Genomic DNA, 13,093 nt, shown 5'->3' with positions numbered 1-13,093 from the left:
TTCATTTGTATCTCTTTTTTTTAGATTCCACATATAAGTGATATCATATGATGTTTGTCTTTCTCTGTTGGCTTACTGCACTTAATATGACAATCTCTAGGTCCATCCATGTTGCTGCAAATGGCATTATTTCATTCTTTTTTAGAGCTGAGTATATATGTACCACATCTTCTTTATCCATTCATCTGTCAATAGACGTTTAGGTTGCTTTCATGTCTTGGCTATTGTAAATAGTGCTGCAATGAACATTGCGGTACATGTGTCTTTTCAAAGTATGGTTTTCTCTGGATATATATGCAGGAGTGGGATGGCTGGATCATATGGTAGCTCTATTTTTAGTTTTTTAAGGAACCTCCATACTGTTCTCCATAGTGGCTGCACCAATTTACATTCCCACCAACGGTGTAGGAGGGTTCCCTTTTCTCCACATTCTCTTCAGAATATATTATTTGTAGACATTTCGATGATGGCCATTCTGACTGGTGTGAGGTGATAGCTCATGGTAGTTTTGATTTGCATTTCTCTGATAATTAGTGATGCGTCGCTAATTCTTAGAGACAGGCTCAACGTGAAAACATGCTTAACTTCTTTTTAATTACAAAAAAAAAGTTTCTGTGTCTGTTAAGGAAATAGATGACATTTATAAAGGAGTCTAAAGGATCCCTTTATCAAGGAAAATGGATGGGCTTCTGAAGGGCTCCTGTGTGAATGAAATTGCTCTCAGACCATCCTTTGTCTCACCCATCAATGAATTGTTCAGACAGGTGGCAAGATGGGGTCCTGTGAAGCCACACCAGAACTAAGCAGCTCCAGCCCCAATGTCCTACATTCCCCAGAGGGAGACACAGGTAGACGATTCAGGAGGTCAGATACCCCAGAATAGAAAAGAGAAAGAGGCCCGCCTGGTCTGGTTCGGCCTGATCCGACCCTGACATTCACACAGAAGGTCACGTCAGCTTCCCCGTCTTGCCAGAGCCTTGCCTTAAAGATAGTTTTTTTTCTTTAGTTCTGACCTAGTTAACCTATGGTTTGTGTCGTTAGGTCCATAGTCAGTAAAGTAGTTTACCCAACCCACCCAGCATTTCCCAGGCTCCCACAGTGCCAGGCGCTGAGCTGGTGCTGGGACGCCGCTGGGGATAGGCACCCGGGGGGCTGGGATGGGAAGGCTCGGTGCTTGGAGGAGCCCGAGGGCCCTTTCACCCAGGATGCTTGGAGACTCGGGGGCTCAGATCAGCAAGTATTTTGATAATTCTCCTTAAGCTCATACTTCATAATCGGGACACCAGTTTTCGGAGAATTAGAAGCATGAGGTGTGCACAGACTCTACTGAAAAGCTCACCTGTCTTCGCTCACTCGATCTCCAGCGGGGCTGAGGACCTGATGATTATGGACCGCGTTCTGCGTGATACCCCGTTGGCTCTACAGGTAGAAGTTGTGGGGTACAGTATGGATACACTCAGGCCCAAAGGTGCATTTTGAAACAACTCCTTAATATCTTTCCTTTTCATTTAGCCCTCTTACTTGATGAGTATAGAGGAGCTTCCAGTGGCTCCAATTCAAATGAGTGAGAATTCACCATTGATGCTGTGTGGGAAAGTCACATACACGACTTGGAAGTAAGGAGAGACTGTCTTGTGATGCTCTGTGTTGGTTCTGTAGATGCAGCATTTTCCAGAGCAGTGGTTGACCCCTTGTGGAAATGTATTCATTCTCCTGATGCCGCTTTGATTGGAGAAGGAGATAGGGAGGCAAGGATGGGGAAGGCACGGGAGACCCTGGACTGTGGAAATAAATGAAGACCCACCCGATAAGGACCAGCCGAGGCTATTTACTCAGAGCTGGCAAAGCGAGGCAGTCAGCCACCATCACTCGTGTTTCGGCAGAGCCTCAAGGGCAGGCGGAGGAGTGGGAAGGATTTAGGGTGGAAAGAAGGCAAGCCTCCAGGGGTGCCCTGGTTGGAGGCTGTTAGGGCAGCTGGAGATGGGCTCAGGAGAAGCTGGGCACCCTATGTGAACGGCTAGCGGTATGTATTTTATTTTTTAATTAATTTTATTTTATTTTTATTGAAGTGTAGTTGATTTACAACGTTGGGCCAATCTCTGCTGTACAAGAAAGTGACTCAGTTATAAAAAGTGACACATATAGACATTCTGTTTCTTATATTCTTTTCCATTATGGTTTATCACAGGATATTGAATATAGTCCCCTGTGCTCTACAGTAGGACCTTGTTGTTTTTCCATCCTATATATACTAGTTTGCATCTGCTAATCCCAAACTCCCACTCCATCCCTCTCCCACCCCCTCTCCCTTGGCAACCACAAGCCTGTTCTCTGTGTCTGTGAATCTGTTTCTGTTTTGTAGATAGGTTCATCTGTGCCATGTTTTAGATTCTACATGTAAATGATATCGTATGGTATTTGTCTTTCTCTGTCTGACTTACTTCACTTAGTATGATAATCTCTAGGTCCATCCATGTTGCTGCAAATGGCATTATTTCGTTCTTTTTTATGGCTGAGTAATATTCCATTGTATATATGTACCACATCTTCTTTATCCATTCTTCTGTCGATGACCATTTAGGTTGTTTCCATGACTTGTCTATTGTGAATAGTGCTGCTATGAACGTAGGGGTACATGTATCTTTTTGAATTATAGTTTTGTCTGCGTATATGCCCAGGAGTGGAATTGCTGGATCATATGGTAATTCTATTTTTAGCTTTCTGAGGAATCTCCATACTGTTTTCCATAGTGGCTGCACCAACTTACATTCCCACCAACAGCGTAGGAGGGTTCCCTTTTCTCCAGGGGTGTGTATTTTAGCTTTCTCTAGTAGTTCCTAAATTGGAAGTGGGGGGTTGGAAATTAGGGGTACTGTCAGTTATTAATCAAATCCTAGCCATTTGGGGCTGATTGTTATAGGGGTTGTTTGACTTTTTGGATTTTTGCTAAAGATCATGGTCTGACCTCCTACAAGGCATAGCAGGCTGGCTTCCTGGGCTGGTTACTGTAGATGATGGGTCAGTTTCCTGGGCAGATTGCTGCTGGTTGTGGGTCAGAGTTCTGTTTTTACATATTGTCTGGCCATTGTTGGTTTGGATATTTAGTAGCTCCGTACCAAACTAACGCTGGCTAAAAATAAGTAAGAAACCCAGCGCACCTGTTGGTCCGGGGCTCTCGGGCTGACTAGCTTCCACCAGGTAGCAGCATTCAGACCCCACCAGTGGTCGCTGGGCAGGGCCACACTGTGACCACTGACATCAGCCTGGTGAATGTCAGCTGAGTCCCTGGTCATGGGCCGTAGACACTGCAGCATTTGCATGCCGTGTCTTAAACTTGGGATTGACATTAGCGAGCTGTTTCTCTGAGGGGCTCACGGTGCATCAGGCAGGGCCAGCCCCATCCCAGCTTTCAGTCCGCTTTGGTAGTGACTGGCTGACTCCCCTGACAATGAAAGATTCTCTTATGTGTCATTTCACCCCTGCTCTCAGCCATGACATGGCAGAGGGTTCTCTGGCCAGGAATGGAGTATTCCAGATGGCTCTGGAATCTCTTTAGTAATCTCCTCCTTCTTTAGTCAATTTCTTGCCACTCCTGGAAATTTGATGCCGTGGCCTCCCTACTCTGCGCGCTGCATCTGGCCTGAGGAGGACGGATGCTGCCCCAAGCGGCTTGGCAGGGTCCATGCCAGCCCTCGGTGCCACCACTCCATCCTGGCAGACCACGTGGGGTCTTCTAAGGTGGTTCCCCACCCACCCCCTTGTTTTGTTTTTTCCCAGTTTCCATTTTCCTCTTTTTTTTTTTTTAACATCTTTATTGGAGTATAATTGCTTTGCAATGGTGTGTTAGTTTCTGCTGTAGAGCAAAGTGAATCAGCTCTACATATTTTTTTGTTTATATGTTTGGTGTGTGTTTTGCTTGGGCATTTACAGAAAATTCCTAGGTGGTGACATCATGGATAGCCAGTGACGATCCTGGAATCTTTGACTTTTCTAGAATTTAAAGAAAAATGTGTTCAGAGTTTATAACATTAAGTTTTATATCAAATGTGCTTAAAGTATTTAAGTTTCTAAAGAGACTCTAAAAATATTCTGTAGGGTTTTGAAAGACATCTGCAAGTTTTGAAGAAGAGATGGTTTTAAAAAGGCATCTCTTCTCTTGCCTTTGTGTGTGTTTGCGCTTTTACAATTAAATGACATCCTCTGAATGTAGGAGGTTAGTCAAAGCTGTCAAGTTTTTCTTCTCTCCTAATAACAACTCTTGTGCCATTGACTACCAAGAATAACAATAAACCTTTTCTTAAGTTCAAAAAGAGTATTTATTTTTGTCACTGAAAGAACAACAATTATTCATGTCCTTAAGTTATTTAAAGTATTTTTGTGAATTCTGAGAATAAGTCATTTGGAAGTTCAGCCACACAAAATAAAAATGCTTTAAATATATAAGTCCTCCACCTGAAATATTTTGGTTGGTGGGTCTTGGCCTTTCTATAATAGTTAGCTATTTAGGGAGGACTAGTGTGTGACATTCACTGTTGGAAATGCTTTAAATATATTAACTCCTCTGCCTCTCATATTACCCTCACTTTATAGCTTGCACACTGAGGCCCAGAGAGGTTCAGCTACTTGCCCGAGGTCACACAGCCACGATTTGGACCTGGGCCACCAGACATCCACGGCAAGCCTGCGTTGACCCTAGAAGTTTCCACCTGCATGCTGTCAAGGCATTTAGTTTCTCTGTGGTTTTCCCCCAGAACATAACCTTAGAAAGGTAAAGAAATATTTACTATGAGTGTATTTAGCTCAGAACCCTTCAAGCTTTTGGAGTCTAAGAAATAATGATCATTGGACCCTCTCCTGGAATTTGGCCAAACTATTGCATATATGGTTGCTGCTGCTGCTTTGCTATTCCTAGAGCTAAATCTGAGGACAGACAAGTGAAAAAACAGGGAGGATGATGGTGGTAAAAATAATTTATGATCACCTTCTTATCTTGGAGTTCTTTTTTTTAATAAATTTTTAGCAGACTTGCTTTTTTTTTACTGTAACAAAATACTTAATGCCACTTAACTGTGCACTTAAAATGGTTAAAGTGGTCAATTTATGTTATATATTTTTACCACAGTAAATAAATAAGTAGGTTTAAAAAATTGTTTAATCCAGTGAGCTCATGGGTGACTCCTCAGTAAAGCGTGATGTCTGTAAGTCTCGCAGCTTAGGTTGGCCGGTGTGAGATTTTCCCCTGTATGTTAACTGTTGTGCCTTGATCTCACAAGGAATGAGAAAGCCTTAGTAGGATATGAAGACCTTTAGAAAAAAGCCAAGAATAGTGTAGAAGTGCCTTCTTTTGGAGCAAGAAGTGGCTGATTTAGTAGCTTCAAGAACCACTTTATTCCCTGCTGTGTTTGGAGAGCTGTAAGTGCAAAGACACTGGGAAGACATGTCCTCCTCGTGCTTACAAGAAGGAAAACAAAGGCTTGCTGAGGAAGGGGACCCCTGAGCCAGATTTTTAATCTTGATGGATCTAGTCTCTTTAAAAAGTGAACGTCTTTAAGGACTTTCCTCCCCAAGGAGGAGGCACAAGCTCCAGGAGGAAGCCTGTACAGGTGGGGGGCCGCAATGCCTCCGATGGGCCCGCAGACTCAGCTGGGCTCATGTTCTTACGAGGATTTTTGTCGATTTTGCGAGATTCTAGTTACAAAGTCACATGGGTCCTTAATGGTCTGCTCCAACCCTATTTTTTTCATAAGTCGTGGTTTTTCTTCGGGTGCAGTTTTTCAGCATCACATAGATCATGTTCTAGAAGAAACACCTGCATCACACTTAGGAAGGTAATGCCCTGAAAAGTTCTTATAGTAACAGGGAATGGTCAAGATCCAAATCAGAGCTTGAGTCGTTGCCATTCTGGGCTCCAAGCGAACTCAACAGACAGTGAAAAGAGAATTTGCAGAGCCTTGAATTCCCCCTCCCACCCCCCAATTTGGCAAAGAGTTAATAAGTCAGGTCACCTTAACATGGTTACTTCCATATCTAGAGCATATGCTATTTCTCAAAAGCATCCTGGCAAATGATAGACATACACACATGCCATCATGGGTTGAAACAGTGATCTTTTTCTTAAATATGTGGGTGTTTGAGAGAGTTCCTTGCATCATCAGAGACCGTAGAGCTGGAGACACCTCAAGAGACAGTTCCCTCTACTCAGTGAACATGTAGAGCTAGAGCTGGGAATTATTTTAGTTTAACATTCACGTGGTCAAGAAATGTGCCCATAGGTCCAATAAGACTCTCTCTACTTAACTTTAGACTGGATACTGGTAAAAATAATTCTGTTTGGGGAAAAGCTTGTTGTTGTTTGTTCCGAACTGCCTTGACACTCATACTTCTGCCTTGAGCCACTTGGCCACAAGTCCGTGGGCCGGGCAGACGGTCAGCACACAGGGCCATCCGTGGCAGGTCATCTGACAGCCTTTCCCGTGTGTTTGTCTCAGGAATATGAGTTTCCTCCCACATTTTAATCTAGGCGCAACCTGAGTTTAGAGACTTACCGGGGAGAGGAACATAGTGAGTTTCCTTACCCAACAGCTGTTACATGATGCATTTCTTCTAGGTGGATTCTGCTAGAAGCATTGCTTCTAGATGCATTTCTTCTAGGTGGATTCTTTTAGAAGAGTTTCTTCTAGATGCATGTCTTCTAGGTGGATTCTTCTAGAAGCATTTCTTCTAGACCAATGGGGTGCATCAGCTGAAAATCAGCTCTCCTGTCTCTGGTTTGGAGGGTAGTTGGGTGTTTTTGTTTTGTGTAGCTGAGAGCCTGAACAAAAGTAATTAAGACTCCATAAATAGTGTCTTTAAATAAACTGTCACCTCCTGCTTAATTGTGACCACCAGTAAGTCCTGGAAAGGAGAGGATGGTGACAGCACGTCAGTGGGAGGAACACAGTCGTAAGCAGAGACAGCTGTGAATTCCAGCCCTGTCTCCCATTGGCTGCAGGAATTTGAGCAGCGGATTTTATGTCTCTGGGCATCAACTTCCTCGTGGGGACTGAACTACAGGTAGATGATCCCAAGGGTCTCTTCAGCTTTAAAAATCTCTGCCTCAACTATAATTCAAATCACAAGATTCTTAGAAAGTGATAAATATGACTTTATAATACCTAATATAACAGAGTATCTTTAAAAAGCATGATTACATATTATAATGCATTTCCTAATCATCTGTAGGAAGAAATTAAAATTGTTAAATTCTTAACTTTACTTTAAAGCAAGGTTGCAGAAGTCTTCGGGTACTAGGAGTTTTCTCAAGGCTAAAGTGCGGGACAAAGAGGTTTTGAAAACCTGGAGAGCGGTAGGGGAGAAGGAGAGCACGCAGGGCACGGTTCTGCCCCCATCCGAGGCCCCACTGTCAGTTTAGGGTAAAGGGAGGATGTAAACTTTAAATTTTGTTTTTCAAAATGTCTAGCCACTTTCTCTGACCCACACAGAATAATCTCTTCCTCCCTCAATGTCTCTTGATGCCTCTTTTTGCCTCCATCAAATTTTTGCTGACAGTAGTTAGACATTTTGAAAAACAAAATTTAAAGTTTACATCCTCCCTTTACCCTAAATAGCCAATTGAAATTCCAAATAAACAGTGAAGCTTTTTTGAAAAGCAGGAGAAAAATAGAAAAAAGAATCTTTGCAAAGCTCTGAGAGTAAAGAATTTCTAAGCTGAGAAGAACAAAAAGAAACCGCAAAAGAAAATATTGACAGATTAGACTTAAACTCCTGTACTTCATTAAAAAGTGATCCAAATGTAAAGATGGCTACATCTAGAGAGGATGTTTGCCGAAAAGAATGAAATCACCGGTATAAGAAAAACCCTAGGAACAGATTTTAAAACTAACCCTCTAATCCAGAATTTTTCCAATTCTGGCCCAAGAAACACTTGCATCAGCACTAATTAAAAACATAGATTCCCGTCATCTGCCAAACGCTTCCACCAATTTCAAGTGCACTAAAGGAGTCCATTGCCCTGCACAAAAAGGAATGGCATATGGTTAATGGGAAAACAGTCTCTTGAGAATCGAGGAAGTGCAAATAAAAATGATAAGATCATTTTCCTCAATTAAGTTATCAAAAAAGTACTAAAAGGTGATCCCTAGGGATGTGAAAAGGGCTTCCATGGCGTTGCTTGTGGAGGTGAATGCAAGGAAAGCCACCTGCAGGAGGTGTCAAGAGCCACTGCCATCCTCACAGTTTGAGCCCCATAACCCTTCCGGAACCTCTCGTAAGGGAATAAGCCCAACTGAAGAAAAAGCCATGCCCACCACAGTGTGGTTGTGTTAGCAAGAAGTTGGAAACCGAGACGTCTGGAAAGCTGGGTGTGGTTCGGTCAACCCCGAGAAAACACTGGGTGGAATAAAACTCAGCTATTACAAGGATTATTTCTGGCGATGATAGAGTAACATGGGAAAACACGTATCATGTTAAGTGAGAAAAGGACTCTACCAAGTTATATCCACAGCATGATCTCAACTCCGTAAAATGTACCCACACTTAGGAAAAGAAACACAAATTGTTAATAGTGGTTATCGTGGGTCGTGAGTCAGCGGAAGAGTTGAAATTTTTATTTCTCTACTTTTCTGGGTCCTCCAGGTTTTTGAATGAGTATTCTTATTTATGTGAGAGGAGGTGGGAACACCCTCAAAAATGACATTCAGTGAAGGTAAAGAAGCGATGACCTGCTGCCTACAGGCCAGTGGAGCAGGCAGTTCAGGGGGTCCTGCGTTATCTCGGGTGGTCCTTGTGGCAGCTGAACCAGGGAGATATGACTGTGCTCCCACTTTGAAGATGAGAAACTGAGGTTCAGGCAGGGTAGATAACTTGCCTTGGGCTCCTCAGCAAGAAAGCGTTTTGGGATTACCCCCCAAGAAAGGATGCCCTTGCCATTTGGAGGAAAGAATTTTTCCCAATGGTCTCTACTCACCAGTGTAAGAACAGAACCCAACTGGACAGATGTTCGCAACTTCAGAGATCTCAGAGCAGCACAGGGTAGCCCATCAGACCCGCAAACCTGTCCTCTCGCTAATGTAGGGAAGCAGGGAGCCTGTGATGGGACAAGGCAGGAGGACATTCAAACCCCCAGTTTGCAGATGCAGTGGGGAGATGAGAGGGCTGCTCCCGGCCTGTGTCTGCCCCACCGTTCATGTCCGAAGGAGGATGATGGGCAAGACAGAAGGAGAGACTGTTTGTGGTCTTCACTCTCCAGAAGCCTCAGACCTGGTTAGCGCTGGTTCCTGGCAGGGGAGTTCAGTGGTGAAAAAAGCACTAATGGCTCGATACGAATTTCACTCATGATTTTTGCATATCACTTAAAACATTAAGGACACTGAAGCATTCATTAGCTTGTGGAACTTCCTGCAAGGAACAGGAATAATCTGAACCATGGATTTTAATCACCTATCTGTAAACTCCTTCTGCCATGCAGGGTGGAGAGAAGAGGCCCCATCTACCTCCCTGTAGACTTCATGGGGCTGGTTCAGATTTCCTAAGACTATGGTGGTAACTGCAGTGAGTGGACTGTTGTCGTGGGAATCAAGTGGTCCAGCGCCTGAAGGGAAGGCCCTCAGCTTTCTCTGAAACTTTCTTGGGAAAAAATAAAACCTAATCTGGAGGGACAGTTAATAAATACTTAGCTTAGCCATGAAGTCTAGTAGAATTCATCACACTAAAACTCGCATAGTATGTCAACTTAAATTTACATTTCTTAGAATTCTCTCAGTAATTCACTCTCTACAATGGGGTCAAGGCCAGGCTGGGCTTCATTCCCACAGTCCCCCAAGGGGCTGCTCACCGGGGCCCTAAGTGGCTACTTCCTGATGAACGTGTTTGCTGTCATGCTGGGAATATCCGTGCAAGTCCCATGCATACGCAGAGGACAGGATTGTCATCTTTGTGTTTATAACCTCGGGCCTGGAACAGTCTCCTGTTGTGCTTGGTTGATTCTAAAAGGTCAGCGCTTCAGAATAGGCCTTCATACAGTTCATGAGGAGGCCAGTGAGATCCTGGCGTGGAAAGGCAAACTCAGGGTACCATTCTGCTTCTCGAGGCGGGATGCACGAAGAGGGACAGGAAGTGAGACACAGACTCATGGGGGAGCACAAAGGGGAGCACAGGCTTCTGCAGCAAAGCGGGGCAGCTCAGCTGCCTAGCACACATCTGTGCCCCAGATGGAGGTGTCAGGGCGAAACCCAGGTGGTGACCCAGGGAGGGAACAAGAGCTCCAAAGCACTGATGAGGTTTAAAATATGAAAGTCCACCTCTCAAGTCTGGGCCGTGGGCCCTCTGTGGCCTGGGATACTGTCTCTGAGACAGCCCTAGATGCATGGCGGGAGAATATGGCAGTGGGCCGGGGTTGTGGCTTGGCCTGAATCATGACTCTGTCTAATGAGAGTGGCTGAAACACAACTCAAATTAGCAGAAGCAAATGAGAGCAGGTACTGAGAGGATGTGGGGTAGATGCAGAATCCATGAAAGAGAGACCCCAAACCAGGGTCTCAGGGCTGTCTTTCATGGCCCCATCCTGAGACAGGCTCTCCCTGTGATGGGGAGAACCCCCAAATCACACCCCAGCAGCACCAGGGGAAGGAGAAAGCCCTTTTCCCCGGCTTCTGGATACTAGTCTCAGAGAAGATTCTGATTGGCCTGGCTTGGTCATGTGCCCTCCTCTTGGACTATGGCAGTGGTGTGAATTATGATTGGAAAACCAGGGTCATGGGCTCAGCCTGGGAGTCAGGGGTCAGGGATTACTATGAGTTAAGTCTCCTCAAAACCATATGGCAGGAACCCCAAGGAAGTAAGAGTAGACCAGAATGACTGAAGCCCCACAATGGTGTGCTCCAGAACTGCTTCTTCGGTTAATGCCCACTGTTTATCCATCTGTCCTGCTGGACCTGTGCTGACAGTGCATGGCCATTAGCCGCATATGGCTATTGAGCCCCTAGAATGTGGTGAGTCCAGACTGAGATGTGCTGTGACTGTAAAATACATCCTAGATGTCAAAGATTTAATAGGACAAAAAGAATATACATTATCCTATGAATAACTTTTTAAAATTTATTACATGTTGTAATGATAATATTTTGTGTATATTGGGTTAAACAATGTATATTATCAAAATTACCTCTCTCGTTTACTTTTCTTTAAATTGAAGTACAGTTGTTGTACAATATTATATAAGTTACAGGTGTATAATATAGTGATTCACAATTTTTAAAGGTTATATTCCATTTATAGTTATTATAAAATATTGGCTATATTCCCCATGTACAATATATCCTTGTAGCTTGTTTTATACCTAATAGTTTGTACCTCTTACTCCTCTCCCGCTATATTGCCTCTCCCCGCTTCCCTCTTCTCACGGGTAACCACTCGTTTGTTCTCTATATCTGTGAGTCTGCTTCTTTTTTGTTATATTTACTAGTTTGTTGTATTCATTTTACCTTTTTAATGTGGCTACTAGACATTTTAAATTACGTAGGTGGCTCATGTTATATTTCTCTGGACGGCACTGTTGCAGACTATGTTCCTGTTTCTATCTTGGGGGGGAATTCATGTAGCAAAATAGCAGTTAATCCTTACATTTACTACCCACTGGGTCATGTACTTTTATTTTCCTTGAAATCATCTCCTGAAACTTCAGCGTGTGCTCCCTGTTGAAATGTTTGGGGATTTTAGTAAGTAAGTCATTGTTTGCCCTGCATGATTTGTAGACAGAAGTCTCCCAAATTGTTTAGGCTGTCTCCCCAAGGCCCAGAATGTGGAAGAAGCTGGGACCGCATTGGATTCAGGGGGAGAGCAGTGAGTGACAGATGTCACAACTTATGTGCGGAATCTCATTCTTGGATCCCATCAGCGAAGGCTTGCATCTCCATTAAAACCACTAGCGTTCGGAGTTGCTTTGTTTTCACTCTTACAGATTTTTTTTTTTAACCTCCTTTGTTGAGTCATCATGCATTTAGTCTGTAATCCAGATGTGAGAAAATGTTTCAGAGCTTAATCACAGTGGGAGCTCTCTGCCCACTTGTAGATCTCATTTTTGCCCCCCTCCCTCCCTCCATCCATCCTTCCATCCTTCCACCCATCCATTTCTTCATTCACAAGTGGTCACACCCCTGGTGTGCTCCTAGGCGCTGGGCAGGCTGCTGGCAATAGAGCAGTGAGCCAACCAGACCATTCCCTGCCTCTGTGTTCCTTCACATCTGGTGAATCAGTGGCTTGAAGCCAATTTTCCCCAAAACTCTTGCAGAAAAAGTATAATGTCTCTTATGGAAGGTCTCAGAATAGCTCAGCTTGAATAGGGAAGGTGAGGAAAGGGCAGGGGTCCGGGCCGCTCCCCTCCTAAAGGGCGTCTCTGAAAACCCCTGCTCTAAATCACCCTTCTCTCTCCAAGCATGTTTTAGTTATTATGTCTTCCCATAATATATTTTGATTAGATGGATTAGAGCTAAGATCCCTACCTAATCAAGTAAAATTAAGGAGCTTTCCTGAAATTGACATATTGAGAGAACTACATCCCAAAACAAAGAAAAATGGATCCAGGTCTGTCTGGGTTCTTAGGCATCTTTTCTCTAAGACAGGCAGTAGATTTCAGGTAATTCTCCCTCTGATTTGTAAATACCCAATAAAAATCAGGAAAGGCTCTAAGTTAGGATTTCTTTTAAGTGAGGCACAGTTTGTTTTTTGCTTGCTAATTACTCATCTTTCTTCTCCTGAATTAAACACATAGTTAATTTGCTCAAGTGGTGATAACTGATTCATTAAGCCCTTGCCTACTTGCTGAGCAAAAGCTCCCAATGCTGTGTGCTCTGCCTGCCTTTCCCACGAGCCCTGGTCAGCTGTGCAGATCCAATCACAGGGCAACCTTTCACCTGCTGCTGGAAGGGGCATCCTTTGATGAGCATTTAAATACATCCCATTTAGACCTTAATGAAACTAAATTCATGAAGACTTGGGGTGATGAAAACAAGGAAAGAAAACGTTTTCCCTAAGACTATCTGAAACTGATTTTTTTAAATCTAACGTTTTCAAAGAAAAAAATGGAAATAATAATGCT

At 43.7% G+C, this 13,093-nt stretch overlaps 1 protein-coding gene across 8 annotated transcripts in view; it reads left to right on the top strand.

The window, feature by feature from the left end:
- NPAS2 (neuronal PAS domain protein 2) overlaps nt 1-13,093 on the top strand; it is a 191,373-nt gene that overhangs the window by 20,545 nt on the left and 157,735 nt on the right. The window contains exon 1 of one of the 8 annotated variants that reach the window (XM_036873517.1): nt 4,604-4,768. The exons of 6 other annotated variants lie outside the window; for them this stretch is intronic. The gene's annotated coding sequence lies outside the window, so the exon portion shown is untranslated. Of the gene's footprint in view, nt 1-4,603; nt 4,769-13,093 lie in introns of those variants that run through there. One more of the 8 variants, XM_036873508.1, reaches the window with a different exon arrangement.

Source organism: Balaenoptera musculus, chromosome 13 (assembly GCF_009873245.2).
Source record: "Balaenoptera musculus isolate JJ_BM4_2016_0621 chromosome 13, mBalMus1.pri.v3, whole genome shotgun sequence".
Classification (NCBI taxonomy): Eukaryota; Metazoa; Chordata; class Mammalia; order Artiodactyla; family Balaenopteridae; genus Balaenoptera; species Balaenoptera musculus.
The sequence above is the reverse complement of the archived record's forward strand: the minus strand, read 5'-3'. Positions and strand labels throughout refer to the sequence as shown.